This window comes from Miscanthus floridulus, unplaced genomic scaffold, assembly GCF_019320115.1.
Source record: "Miscanthus floridulus cultivar M001 unplaced genomic scaffold, ASM1932011v1 os_1473_1_2, whole genome shotgun sequence".
Taxonomy (NCBI): Eukaryota; Viridiplantae; Streptophyta; class Magnoliopsida; order Poales; family Poaceae; genus Miscanthus; species Miscanthus floridulus.
Window position 1 is genome coordinate 26,133 of NW_027097742.1, and position 13,868 is coordinate 40,000.

At 42.7% G+C, this 13,868-nt stretch overlaps 1 pseudogene; it reads left to right on the top strand.

Moving 5' to 3' along the window:
• Nucleotides 1–469: 469 nt before the first annotated feature.
• Nucleotides 470–13,832, top strand: LOC136534083 (DEMETER-like protein 2; annotated as a pseudogene).
• The last annotated feature ends 36 nt before the right edge of the window (nucleotides 13,833–13,868 follow it).

Sequence of the window (13,868 nt, forward strand, 5' to 3'; positions counted from 1 at the left end):
GATTTGGGCCAAGTGGACTGTGATCCGGTGGGCACGCAGGAGTCCAGCACCTTGCCTCCACTGGTGGGCGAGTCCTCTGGCAATCTTGCACAGCAAGAGCAGCAGCAGCACCAGGAAGGTGTTGCTAGTGGCAGCGATGCAGGTGCTGCTTCTCCTGCCCATACTCCTCCGGGAAGGTGGAGCCCACACCTCTGAGGTGGGGGAAGAAGTCGACCAAGGCCTCGTTTAGATTGCGAAAAAATTTCAACCCGATGAATAGTAGCACTTTCGTCTTATTTGACAAATATTGTCCAATCGTAGACCAACTAGGCTCAAAAGATTCATCTCGTGATTTCGAACTAAACTGTGCAATTAATTATTTTTTTACCTACATTTAATACTCCATACAAGCAGCTAAAAATTGATGTGATGGAGAGAGAGTGAAAAAACTTGGAATTTGAATGGCATCTAAACAAGGCCCAAGGGGGTTCAGCGGCTCAAAGTGGCCAAAGATAAAGTGATGAAGCCCAAGGTGACCACGCCCAGTACAATCAAGAAGAATAAGAAGAAAATGCCAGAGGATGGTAATCAACGTGTTGCTGCTGCCAGGTCTAATAGTGCAAGACGCAAGTTGGATTTGGATTCATCAGAATGTAAAACATGTTTCAGCAGAGCCGAGCTGATGGGTAACTTGAAGTCCCTTGCCAAGATTCATGGTTTAAACAGTGAACCGACTACGCGCAAGAGGAGCAAGAGAGGGAAGAAGAGGAAACTGATGGTAGGACACAGGGAAAGTGGTCAGCTGGCACTTTTGCCTTACCAGGCGGCATCCTTTGCACTTGAGCCACTTCGGTATTCTAACTTGATATCCCATGCCCTCAAAATCATGGGAAACTGCAAGCTAAGGTTTTGGGCCTTACTGATGAAATATTGAGGGTGTTTGCTGTTCTTACAAAGTGGGATAGGAGCGACAGTGAGAGTTTTGAAGGGTTTGATATTGGCAGCGGACCTGAATGGGATACAACACGGCGCACGTTTGAACAATATGTGGATATATTCATTGCTGAAATGTTTGATCTAATAGGTAATTATTCTTGCCCTTTTTATGCTTTCGTGTGTCAAAATACAAAATGCAAGAAAGAGGATCACATTACCTTTAATAAAAAGTGACAACACAAAAAAATGCCTTCTAATCTAACTTGTCTAAAAAGCTTAGGAAATCTTGCACTATTGCAGGTCACTCCATAAGCTTAGTTTTTCTCCATTTGTGTCAAAAAGCTAGAATGAAAAATATCTTGTGGAGTCAATAGGAAAAATGATTTCTTGACAAAACTCTAAGCATTGTGAACTGATAAAATGAAATTCAGAGTTAAGTCAATTTCATATTTCTCAGAACAAAATAAAAAAAATCTTGTAGATAATTTTTTGCCTAGATCAAGAAATAGTTCTTCCAGTGAGACATTAACTTCATTTGTTGAAGTTATTCACTGAGATGCCACTCCTCTATTTCTCTTTCCTTCTTTTAGATTGTACATATGTGAGCTTCTAAATTGTGACCAAAGATCCAATAATGTGTGCATGCAATTTTTTTCTAAGCAAACATCAGTTATTCAAACATAGACATTGGGAAGACCTATGGAGAAGCAAACACATGTTGCCTGGCTGTCAACAGTGTTACATTTTTATGAATAAAAATCATGTCTTGCTTCTACAGTAGTTAGTTTTATCGGATCAGTAAGCCATACAACCTACTGTCTCTATGGGATACATGAGTATGAAATGGTTTCTTATTTCTTAATTGCTTTCATCAGGGCCTAGAAAATATTCTCAGTGGGGAGGATCCCTAATTGATTCTGCGGTTGGTACTTTCCTTACACAGGATTCTGCTGATAATTTATCAAGGCAAAATGAGGATCCATAAATATGATTTTAGAATGTTCATATGTTTTATACCAGAACTAATTTCCTCTTTTTTCCACTTTCCTACATTTTTCGTTCCTTATCCATGGAAAACAGCCAAGCTTTTATGAACCTAGCGGCAAAGTTTCCTCCAAGGAACTCAAATGAAGCATTTGATATGTTTGACTTCGTCGATTCACATTTTGATGGATACGTTGATTCTGAGGAAGAAGTTGACTATGATACAGAGGTGAAAGGGCATTATGGTGAAGATGAAGACTACAATAGACTTATAGGGAATTTCGCTGCTAGTATGAAGGAGAAAAACATTTCTACTTGGAACAGTGACCTTATGAACTTAGTGAAGGATAAATCTGGAAATCCAGTATGCACTGAAGCAAACTTGAAAAAGATCTTAGCTTCACTACGACAACCAGACACAGCATCTAATTGGAAAGAGTTACGGGAGGAAGCATATAAAAAAGGATACAATGGCAAAAGTCGAACTGAAACAAGTGATGTTGTAGATTGGGAATCAGTTCTAAATGCGCCATTTTCTGAGGTCGCAAAATGCATTGCATGCAGGGGGGCAGCATAACATTTTGTCTGTGCGGATACGGGTATGTTATTGCAAGACAAAAACTGCCATCTACTTATTTCTAATATTTTGTCCAAGTTTTTTGTGGCATCACTATATTTATAACTATCTTACCCCAAGTGATGAATGCACTCATCTTTGAAAAAGTTAATGCTCAACATTTGTAATCCTATTAAAAAATTGTAGCGAAATTATATTTATAAAGTTATATCCAACATTTTTGTTGCAAGAATAAATTTCTAAAATTGTATCCAAAATTTCTGTAAACGGGAAACTTTCTTCAGATGGAGTTGTTTCTTTTAAATGTGTATTTAGCGGAATGAGCTTTGTGCATCACATGCCTGTCATAATATTATAATCTAAACCTCAAATTGATTAAATATCAATCTTTTGTTCTGTTCTTTCCCAGGAGAGTCACCGTGCACAGATATTTTCTGAGATTTTTTTATTGTTGGCTGTTTTTATTAATACTGTACACATTTATTTGCTTAAATTATTTATTTCATCAAAACATATACTTCATCCAGGGACGAAGCTAAGAAAAAATTTAGGAGGGGCTAAACAACGGCAATTAACAATAAAAGAGGTTCAACAAATCTCAGCTTCTCCTACCTGTACATCTACAGCTGAAATATCAGACGACGACTCTACGGGGCTTCGCTTGTTCGCGAGCGGTAGGGGGGGCTGGAGCCCCCCTAGCCCCACCGCTGGCTCCGTGCCTGACTTCATCCATATGTTATGATTTTTTATGCCAACTGAAGCAGGTAAATGAACTCTTATAGGAAGAAAATGTGAGAACTCTAGTCTCCCTGATAGGCTGTTCAAGTGTTATAAGAGCATTGTTATGAGTTTGCTGGTCGCTGCAAAATTTGATGTTTATCTATGCATTCTGATTGGCATATACTTACAATACTTAATGTTGGAAGGCATATTACATTTTGATGCTTGGCATTTTATAAGTATTTTTTTAAAAACAATGGCAGGAGCTCTGCCTTTCACTTAAGACGAATGAAGTTTATATACAAGCAAAGGTAGTCAAACGTGGCGCCAAACACCACGAAAGGCTAGCCCACCCATGCAACGTGGTAGAGTACACACTATCATGAGTCATCGTTGTCGAGCATGGTTGCAAAGCAGCCAGCAGCTCCGACTTCCCATAGCAAAACACCGACGACCCATCCTAAGATGTCAGACCAACAGGCCCGAAGCAGTGGGCTGCAACAGGTCATCGTTGCCGAGCTCAACGGCTTCGCGAAGAGCAGCTCCGACTTCCTGCCTTGATCCCACGCCCCGCCCATGGCGATTGCCGAGCCTCTAAAGCTGAAATCCAGCCGTCGGAGAAGGAGGGTTCGACCCAAGTCATCGTTGCCAAGCTACATCACCTGATGCAGCATCTCCGACTTCACGATGCAGAACTCATCATCTCGCGTCAACCGGGCGCCGAGAGGCAGAGGACATCCGCCGAAGGAGACATCACGATCGAGATAAATTTCCACGGTGACGCCTTCAGGAAGGGTACGACGCCTATTGTGCCACCGTCGCTTGGCCAGGAATGGACCGGGTTTCCACCCATGGAAGACATGGCTGGGGGCACGAGAACACGACACCCCAACAAGGAAATCGGCGCCCACAGGTGTTGTCGTCGCCAAGGCTTTCGCCCGAGGTGCCCCTAGAACATACGTCGGCCCAAGATGCCGGACCCTAGCCTATCCCCACTGTCGTCGTCACTGCCATCCCGCAGAAGCCCCTCCAGAGGGGCATCGACGCACCGGCTACTCACAGTAGCCGCACAGCTGCGTCGACCGCCACCCCCTCTGACCGGGCAACACGCAGAGCTGGACTTACCCTGCCACGCGCGTCACCCTGCTGCATGCCGAAGCCGTCGCTAGCTATCGTCGTCGGCTCAAGCACCCGCCGTCGACGCTGCCGACCTCCGCCAGCCACCGTCAGGCGCATGCCCCACCACGGGCGCCGCCCCCTGCCCTGGGGGCATCGGATCTGGCCGTCAGGGCGCCAGACCCAGTGTCCCGGTTGGTGCCGCCGCCTCCACGCCATGGTCGAGGAGGAAAGGGGGAAGCGGAGGAGGAAGAAGGAGCCCCCGCCACCGCCCGCCGCCTGCACAGGCACTAGCCAGCGTCGCCGCAGCCGCAACAGGTGGCCCCGCCGAGCCCCACGTGGCTCACGCGAGGGCACGCCCCGCCATCCCACTACTGCACACGCCGCCAACAACTGCCGAGCATGAGGAAGTGGAAGAGACCTGCCCCAGGCCGACGCAGCCGCCACTACACATGCCCCTGGGCGCAGCGCCTCGCACCACGGGCGTCGTACCCGCGGATCCGGCGACTACCCGGCGTCATGGACAGGAGCCGCTGCCACCGTCGCCCAGCGCCCGGCCAGGCGCGGCCTGCCGGGGATCCGCATGAATTCGGTCCTTGGACCGCCGCATCCGAACGCCGAAGCGAGGAGACTGCCCCAGATCGCTGCTGAAGACGCCAGCGCCGCCACCAGCCTCAGCGACCTCGCCGTGTCCCACGACGCTGCACGCAAGCTCGTCCCCGATCGTCGCAGCTTCCACCGCGAAGAAGAGCCTCGCCGCTGCCCTCCTGGCAAGCTGCACGGGCATGCCGGTGGTCTGCTCCGGCGACGGCGTGGCTGGAGAGAGGGAGGGAAGGAAGAGATGCGTCTAGGGTTTGGGTCGCCTCCCGTGTCCCCTGCGTGGGGGCGACACGTGGGCCTCCATTTTATAAGTATGGGAATGGATGTAGTAGTATCTGTTTAATATTAGGTGGTTTTAACGAAAATGACTGATACATCTTGTATCATCTACAGTGGACTCTTTATTCAATACAACCAAATGTATTTCTCTATTTTACAACCACAAGATTATCAACGATGTGATTGAAATATTAGTTTTATCACTTACTAGGGTTTCTAGCCTGTCATCATATTTATCTTTCTTATTCTTGGGATGAAAGTGCTAAAAGCATTCTTTTACCTTTTTACAGTAATTTCTCGATCATGTACAGAAAGCTCAAGATGGAAGCTTTGACCTGGATTGGCTTAGATTTATATCACGTGAAAAAGCCAAGTATGGCTTCGCTCATAGTACATATACTACTGCCTATTGTTTCACCATTTTGCTCTATTCTTTGTGGTGGCTGTTGTTGAAGGAAATATCTTCAAAGAATAATATTCCTTTTTATTGTATTTGTGCCTGTGAAAAATTAAACAACTTTGTTAAGTATTTCTTTTATCACCTAGATTATTTTAGGAAGACAGTATTAGTGGACACAGTACAACTTAACAATTGGTTGTCTAAAACTGTATAAGAACTATCGGAGGATTGTCATGGAATTTTTAGCAGGGAACTGCTACCAGGTTATGAATCAAGAAAATCAAACTCGTCCACAGTTATATACAATCTACTTGCATAATAGAATTCCATCTCGCAAAATTTACTTATTCTTTTTATTTTTCTTGGCACTAGAAAAATTCTGCTCAGTATACATGGGTTTGGAGTGAAAAGTGTTGACTGCCTTTGCCTTTTGTCATTGAGGCATAGAGCATTTCCAGTAAGTTATACTTTGTCATTCTATAGAAAATACGGTCAAGCGCGAATGCTGACTCCATGCTTATTTCAGGTTGATGTCAACGTAGCTCGCATAGTAACAAGGCTAGGATGGGTCAAACTTCAGCAATTAAACGGTGCTGATTTCCATCTAATTAACCTGTAAGATTTGTCTAGGTTGAATATGTGAATACCATTGTAACAATTTTCTCCTTATTTTTTTGTTATAATAACAATTTTCTCCATATTTCCTTTTTTTTGTTTCGTGAAGATATCCGCTCTTGGATGATGTACACAGGTACTTATGGCCTCGATTGTGCACCATTGATAAGGAAAAGCTGGAAGTCCACAATCTCTTTTGAAGATTAGAGCACTTCACCGTTACTCTTAGTCTCTAAGCATATCCATCTGACTACCTGTACAAAAATAGGTATGAACTGCACTGTCTTATGATAACTTTTGGAAAGGTACGATATATTCTAAGTGAGTTATATTTTGTTTTGCTATGGATATTTTTCAACTCTGGCTGTGGTTGATTGATTTCATGATGCAGGTAATGTGCATAAAACAAGATCCAAACTGCAGAGCTTATCCTTTCAGTGCAAGTTGTATATATTTCAATAGTTTACTTGCCAGGTATGTTCATGATTTATACTGTTGTTTGTAGACTGTGCCTTAAGTATTTGTATAACTGTATGCCATTTAAACTTAGCATCCATTTAACTAATAATATATATTATAACAAATAGGTATTATCAGATACCATTAGTTTAGATTAGATTTTCAAAAATTAATTACTAACAACATAACTAAACCTATTCAAAGAACCAATCAGATGATAATAAACCAAAAGAAAAGAGAGTGCTCCTGTAAGTTATCACATTTGCGACAGTATGAAAGATGGGTGCTCTGAATTATCGTAAGGAATGTCAGAAAACCAGCCAGTTAAGCGAGCAAAGCCAGCCACGACTTCTCCAGTCCCATGCACAGTAACGTGGTCCACCTTTTTACGCAGTTTGTTGCTTGACCATTAAAGTTATGAGAATTAGGAAGTTGTATTCCAGAATTTTTCCAGATTATAAGGATTGCATTCCATATATTAGATCCAATGTATTAAGGTTACACTACTACAGATATCATTCGTAGGAGCGGTTTAAGACCATTTGTAAGGGCGGTTTGGTCAGCCACCCCGACCAAACCGTCTTTACAAATCATGTATCAGTAAGGACGGTTCCCAGACTGTCCATACAAATCGATTTGTAGGGGCTGCTGTAGTATCTACAACTGCCCCTATAATACCTGTTTTTAGGGGCGGTTCAGTCTAAAATCGTCCCTACAGTACATTTTTTCGTTAAATTTTTTTCAAATTTACAATTCAAATTCAACTAGAGCCGCCCTGTTTGTTTCCGCGTATTCCCACGTTCGCGTTGCGAGTGAGCGATCAACGTTCCGAACCACGTTCGCTCAACGTCCCACGACCAATGTTCCGAACCGCGTTCGCTCAAGAGTATTATATAAACTACAAGCACAAGAGTATTATATAAACTATAATTATAAGTCCAATTCACAAGAATATATACAATCCATTATTAAATAGACATAATTCATAAGGTAAAACCAATGTCAAATTCCATACACTTTGTTATCAACGGCCTGGAGCTAGCCTTTCAGTCTCACGAAGGTGTTGGTACTGAGGATTTCTACCTAAGTCAGACTCTCGGTCATGGTAGGTGCCTTTGACGTGTACAATCTGGTCCAATATGAAGTTGCAAAGTTCGCCGACGAGCTCTAAGAGTTGGTCATCCTTGTATGGGTCTCTTTTTTATTTCTTTCTCTTCTTTCCACTATAAGAGAACAAGTTTTGGTTTAGTATTTCATACCATGTACGAAGTTTTTATACTACAGGTGAAGAGGTTCAAACTTACCCTTAAGGGGTGTCTCCTGTAGGCACCGGTGTTACTCATCATAGAACATACATAGTATCCACAATGTACGCTCCCAGGCTTCTGCTAGGGGCACCGTGTGTTTTGTATATGAAAATGTTAAGTAATGCTTTTGACAGTCATGTAATGGAGTACTGAAGAAGTAAGTTACACTTACCGCACATAGTGTTTTTACAGCCAGCTTTTCTTTTCTTACTGGATCATGCCTTCCGTGATGTTTAGTGACATAGAACCTAAATGCCCTGTTCGAATTACTTTAACAAATACAACTTGTTAGTATCCAAAAGTGAATGTTACAAGTATGTATACAAACATATAAGCTAATGAGGATTGTTGATATGTATACGTCTTGAGAATTGATATGAAGTCTTTGTATGTCACCGGGTCCCTATCTATTGAATCAAAGAACCATGCCATGCTCCTCCTGACATCGACGTCTATACAAATCTAGTGGTTGCTGCATGGATTTAATCATAGAACTAGATAAACTCTTTTGGATCGAATAAAATATATCAAACAAAGCTTTAAGTATAGAGTTGAACTTACTCAAAATTGTATGGTGGCCATATAGTAGAGTGTTGTTGGAGAATTTAAAAAGCCAGGGCAATATATGCCGAAACCTTAAGAGACTCTTCCCTTAGTTTCTTTGTACGAATGTGCTCTTTCTCCCGAAGGGTCTTTTCAGCAGCTAGCTCTTTGTCATCTAGTTTCCACTATTTAGGGTGATTAAAATTTGTTTGTGCTATAGCTTGAGGGTCTATATACCTGACTTTCACACTTGGCATTTATTTTACAATGTGCACTTGCATTTTAAAATTGAGCTTCAGCTACCTATCCCATAGTTCATCATTTTTCTTCTCTGGTACCTCTTTCTAGTTAGGGATTGTTGGGTTTAATTTATCTCTTACTAGGGCTCTGATTGCATTATGGAATCATCCTCTTAATTCCTTTGGCTCAAGGATCTCCCCTGCTGGCCCAACCTCCGTTATCACATAGCATGCCTTATCTGGATATTGATTTTCTTTTCTATCCCCTCGTTTCGTCTTAGGCTTGGTAGTCTTGGTTGTGTCTTGTGGTTGTGGAGCAGAGGCCTCAATATCCATCTCTATGGCTGTTGCCTCTACTCTCCTTTCCTCTACTCCATCTTGTCCAGCGAGGAGAATGTACTTTCTCTTCTGACACAACCACATTGGGATGTTGTACATGGTCAAGATCACTGGCCAAGTGATGTGGTCGCTCATCCTCTGAAAGGTCCTAATGGCTAGAGGAGGGGTGAATAGCCTAATAAAAAATTCTACAACAACACTTAACAAAATAGTTAGACAATTATGAGGCGAAGCAAGTGTTGCGCTAGCCTACTCAAAATGCAAGCCACCTACCACAATTCTAGTTTAGATAGAATCTATTCACTCAATAGCTATGACACTACCCTATGTTAGTGTGCTCTCAAAGACTAACTAAAGAGCCACACCAACCAAGCAAGCAAGCTCTCACAACTAGCTACACTAAAGAGCTTGATAACTAGTTTGCGGTAATGTAAAGAGAGTGATCAAGAAGGTTATACCGCCGTGTATATGAAGGAACCAAATAATCATAAGGATGAATAACAATAAAGACCAATCACCTCAGAATCAATGATGAACACAATGATTTTTACCGAGGTTCACTTGCTTGCCGGCAAGCTACTTCTCGTTGTGGAGATTCACTCACTTGGAGTTTCACACGCTAATTGGCTTCACACGCCAAACCCTCAATAGGGTGCCACATAACCAACACAAGATGAGGATCACACAAGCCACAAGCAATTCACTAAAGTACCTTTTGGCTCTCTACCGGGGAAAAGGTCAAGAACCCCTCACAATCACCACGATCAGAGCCGGAGACAATCACCACCCTCCGCTCGATGATCCTCGCTGCTCCAAGCCGTCTAGGTGGCGGCAACCACCAAGAGTAACAAGCGAAATCCACAGTGGAATACGAACACCAAGTGCCTCTAGATGCAATCACTCAAGCAATGCACTTGGATTCACTTCCAATCTCACAAAGAAGATGAATCAATGATGGAGATGAGTGGGAGGGCTTTGGCTAATCTCATAAGGTTGCTATGTCAATGCAAATGGCCAAAGATGTGAGCTTTAAATGGCCAGGGGGCTTAAATAGACGCCCCCACAAAATAGAGCCATTGTACCCCTTCACTGAGCATAACACGGGCTGACCGGACGCTCCAGTCAGTTGACCGGACGCTGAGCCCCCAGCTTTCGATCGCTCGTAGTCAGCCACATGTCCCGACTTCAACGGTCATCAGTCTTGACCGGACACTACGCCTGAGTTGACCGAACGCTGAACACCCAGTGACCGGTCGTTTACAGTAAAGTTCCAAAACCGATTTTTGCCGATCGGACGCGTCCGGTCATGCTCGACCGAACCCTGCAAGCGTCCGGTCACACTGTGACTTCTTACTGCGCCAACCAACAATACGACCAGACGCAGCACTTCAGCATCCGGTCAGTTGACTGACGCCAGCATCTTTGCGACCAACTCTATTTCACCTCTAACTTTTTTACCCTTGCTCAAATGTGCCAACCACCAAGTGTATCACCTTGTGCACATGTGTTAGCATATTTTCACAAACATTTTCAAGGGTGTTAGTTCTCCACTAGATCCTAAATGCATATGCAATGAGTTAGAGCATCTAGTGGCACTTTGATAACCGTATTCCGATACGAGTTTCACCCCTCTTAATAGTACGGCTATCAAACCTAAATGTGATCACACTCTCTAAGTGTCTTTATCACCAAAACAAAATAGCTCCTATGGTTTATACCTTTGCCTTGAGCTTTTTGTTTTTCTCTTTCTTCTTTCCAAGTTCAAGCACTTGATCATCACCATGGCATCATCTTCATCATGCTATGATCTTTGTTTGCTTCACAACTTGGAGTGTGCTACTTATCTCATGATCACTTGATAAACTAGGTTAGCACTTAGGGTTTCATCAATTCACCAAAACTAAACTAGAGCTTTCATCCTCTCATTGAAGGGATTCATTCCATCGGTGCTCAAGCCAAACCGTACATTCTTTGGGTCATCGCTGAATTCTTTGTGCTTCTCATCGAACCTTTGTCACTGACTACAATTAGCCGGGTGTGCAATCTTATCATCATCCACCTTGCGCTTATCATCCCACTATATCATGAGTGTGGCTTCTTTAGGGTTTAGGAAGATACATCTCAAGCGGTCAGTCACTGGCAGGTACCACATTACCAAGATAGGAATTCTTCTCTGCTTTGCATCGTTGCCTAATGGAGTGTCCTCTGGGGGCTGACATTCTTGTACCACCTTTTTTGTACCCTTCTTATTCCTCTTTTTCCCCGTGGAGGCTTCGTCCCCACCGTAAAGGTCATTGTTCTTGTATCGGCTGGCCCCACACCGGGGACATTTATCCAGTGACTTGAACGTTTCACCATGAAAAAGTATACAATGGTTGGGGCATGCATGGATTTTTTCAACCCCCATTGTCAATGGACTTATGACCTTCTTCGCTTGGTATGTGTTGGCGGGAATTAAGTTTGGTTGTGGTAGCACCCATGACAGGAGACGCAATAGATCATTGAAACTATAGTCTGACCAACCGTACTTAGCCTTCAGGATGAGTAGCTCAAGCACAAAATGTAGCAATGTCCAATGTGTCGGACAGTCCTTTTCAACATCATACACAGTCTCATTCGATGTTTTGGTCACTCTTTCCAAATTTTCTAGATCTTTCAGGCTCTTTAGTAAATATCTGGTCCAAGGGTTCGAATTATGTCCTCCAAATCATCTTCATCCCCGACACGTGCTCCACCATTATTATTGGCACCGCCTTCGTCGTTACCATCCCAACCACCAGCATCACCACCTTGTTCATTGCCAAACTCGAGATCCATTCATGCACCAAACTCTGCTGAATATTGAGACAGGGATTCTAGGGTTTCGTCATCGTATTCCTCCTCATCCTCGTCGTTAACAATAACCGTTTCACCATGATGAATCCACACTGTGTAGTCCTCAACAAATTCTCGCATAATCAAATGTGATCTGATGATAGTCACATCTGTCCATGCCATACGGTTCTTGCAATCTTTACAGGGATAAATAATTATATCCTTATTCTCTGTCAACGTCGTTGCATGCTTCTTTGCGGCTTCAATAAATTTATCCACCTCTTCACGAAAACTTGCCTTAAACCTTAACGAACCATACATCCAAGAGTTCATGTACTCCATCTTTTACAACAACAACAAAACAAACATTGTATATACTTTAGATATATATGAATATAAATCAAATATAATTATATGAAGCATACAAACACACCATGGTAGAGGAAAATTAATTAATGACCTATTTATCCATAAATAATTAAAATACATATTTGTTAATTACAATAAACAAATTCAAAGACAACAATTAGCAACAATTATATTTTACCAAATATCTTTCATGCAAACCCTAGTCCAATTTCATCAAACATAAATTTACAAAAACACAATTAATAAAAAAAACCAAACCCTAGATCTAGATCTACATGCACATAAAACATCCATAAAACTAAATAATTGTTCACTAAAATCAAGAAACATGGACCAAATAAGGGTATGATCTTGTTCTCCTACCTAATTTACCCAAGTACATTTAAAACTTGGGTCTAATTTGCTTTATAAGTAGCTCAAGCACCATAGAAGAGAGAGAAAAGCAAAACTCTAATTACTCACTAACCAACCATTAAAACTTCAAAAAAAAGTGTGGAATAGCATTTTCTTACCTTCTACAACCTCTCCACCAAATGATTTGAGACCAAAACCTTTCTCCCTTAGTAAAGCAATTTTTAGGAGGTACCCAAGGCCTCCCCACCTTTCTTTCACAGGTTGGAATGATTGACCCAAGAAGAAAGAAGGTGTTGCAGTTTGTTTTATATGTAGGTCATTTGTAGGGGCGGCTGGTGATTGAGCCGTCCCTATAAATCGGAGGTATTTATACACGGACATTTGTAGGGGCGACTCAATCACCAGCCGCCCCTACAAATAGCAACACCGGGGGTGGCTGATGAGTGAGCCGCCCCTACAAATCTGACCCATTTATAGGGGCGGCTTGTATCACCAGCCGTCTCTGCTGTTCCATTTGTAGGGGTGGCTGGTCTCGTGGCTTCCGAGCACGCCACTGTAGGGACGGCTCCATCACCAGCCGTCCCTACAAAAAAATTTATCCCGTTGCTACAAACCGTCTTTCACTTAGTGTTACTTTGAGGCAAGTCATCATCCAGCTGCCACACCTTCCTCTTTCCCAGGTGTTTTACAAACCACGTCCAGTGATATGGGCCCATGACAAGAAATTTGTGACTTATTTAGGGGTGGGGCATTCATTATTGTTTTCAATTAGTAAAAGGTGTTTTTACTCAACTCTTCAGGTTGTTTTCCGTCTTAACCCTTAGTTTTAAAACAATTAATTTCTTCCTCTATTCACGTAACTCAAACCAGTATTACTGTGGCTTGTATTGCTGAGTTGGAAAGATTCTTGTTGTTTTCAGAAAGCCACTTCCTCTTCCAGAGAAGCATGAACATGAACGAGAACAGCAAGCAAGCATGGTTGCTTCTGGGAATTGCACAAGTTCTCAACAAATGTATCAGTATCAAATTGCAATAAGCAGCACTACTGAAACACCACCCACACCCATCCATAACTGCGAGCCAATTATTGAGATGCCACCAAGCCCAGAATATGAATACAACAGAACACCTAATGTGCAAGAAGATTCTTACGAAGATTATTATGCATGTGATATTGAAGATTTTGCACCAGAAGGAATACAGTATGATGCTGAAATAAATATTTGTTCAAGCAAGCA